This window comes from Sturnira hondurensis, unplaced genomic scaffold (assembly GCF_014824575.4).
Source record: "Sturnira hondurensis isolate 20B ecotype Veracruz unplaced genomic scaffold, ASM1482457v3 Scaffold0013537, whole genome shotgun sequence".
Taxonomy (NCBI): domain Eukaryota; kingdom Metazoa; phylum Chordata; class Mammalia; order Chiroptera; family Phyllostomidae; genus Sturnira; species Sturnira hondurensis.
The window spans coordinates 731,567-732,748 of NW_028086168.1; the positions used below are offsets into that span (position 1 = coordinate 731,567).

Sequence of the window (1,182 nt, forward strand, 5' to 3'; positions counted from 1 at the left end):
AAATAAAAGACAACCTGTTAATGGAGTACATAACCCATCATTTTCTCTCTTTTATTGCTAAAAATCCTGGTTTTTTATTTGTTCACTATAGCTTCCAATTCAAAGATTTGTAGTATTTTATACTTTAGTTTTTCTTAAATCAAAATCTCTCTTACAGTCAACATGTATATTTATTGAAATTTTTTTCCTCAGAAGTTGTTACTAATTTGAATATTTTGCTTAGAACTGAATTGAAGTACAGCATAAAAACCCACAACAATCTCACAAGAAAATGATTTAAATAAGACATACCTAGACTGGCTAACAAACTCCAAATTTTACTGCAGAAATCCTGCTGATATACATGTTTTAATCTGACAGTAAAGGTAGTAGATTGAGAACATACATTTACTTTGCTTCCCTGGATTCCATTAAAATCATATCAAAGAGCTGTTTTTAAAAAAGCACATTATCCAAGGACAAATGGAAAAGGAAAGAAAATCACAGTCTCAGAATTTCAAAAGCTGGTGTTGAATGGTGTGGCTAAGTTGGTTGGGTATCATCTCACAAAGTAAAAGGTCACCAGTTCAATTCCAGGTCAGGGCAAATGCCTAGGTTTCAGGTTCTGACACCCCCCCCCCCCCCAGGGCATGTGTGAGAGGCAACTGATCAATGTTTCTCTCTTACATCAATGTTTCTGTCCCTTTCTTCTCCTCTCCTTTCCTCTCTTATTAAAAAAATAACTCATCACTTCTTGGCCTTTTGGCTAAGATCAAGTATAGTATTTGTTCTTATCGGTTTAATACCTAGTATGTCCTCTATCTGAATACATTATATTAAATGGATTTTTGGAGCTGGGAGATGGAATAGGAGCTTACTCTATCCACTCTGCACATCAGCGTGGTATTGCAGTACTTCCAGGAACAGTGCACCAGATAAATAAATCATTCATTCATTCATTCATTCAGAGGCTGTATGAAGGAAGACACAAAAAAACAGAATTTATTTATAAAAATTGTGCATTTGTTCTCACATGTTTAAACTTCAGTCAACTTCATACTACTCTCCATGTGATATAATACACCTATCGAGATGTTTTTTCACTGCTCAAAACTGGTTTTGAACACTTCAATTTTGATGCCCTTTAGCGTTTCTGCTAATTTTTTTTCACCTCTTCCATATCAGCAAAACATTTCCCTTTGG

General features: G+C 34.6%; 1 non-coding gene across 1 annotated transcript; it reads left to right on the forward strand.

Moving 5' to 3' along the window:
• The first annotated feature begins 725 nt into the window (after positions 1–725).
• On the forward strand, positions 726–916 carry LOC118997960 (U2 spliceosomal RNA). Its single transcript, XR_005068777.1, has one exon. It is a non-coding gene; the product is annotated as a U2 spliceosomal RNA (small nuclear RNA).
• Positions 917–1,182: the final 266 nt, after the last annotated feature.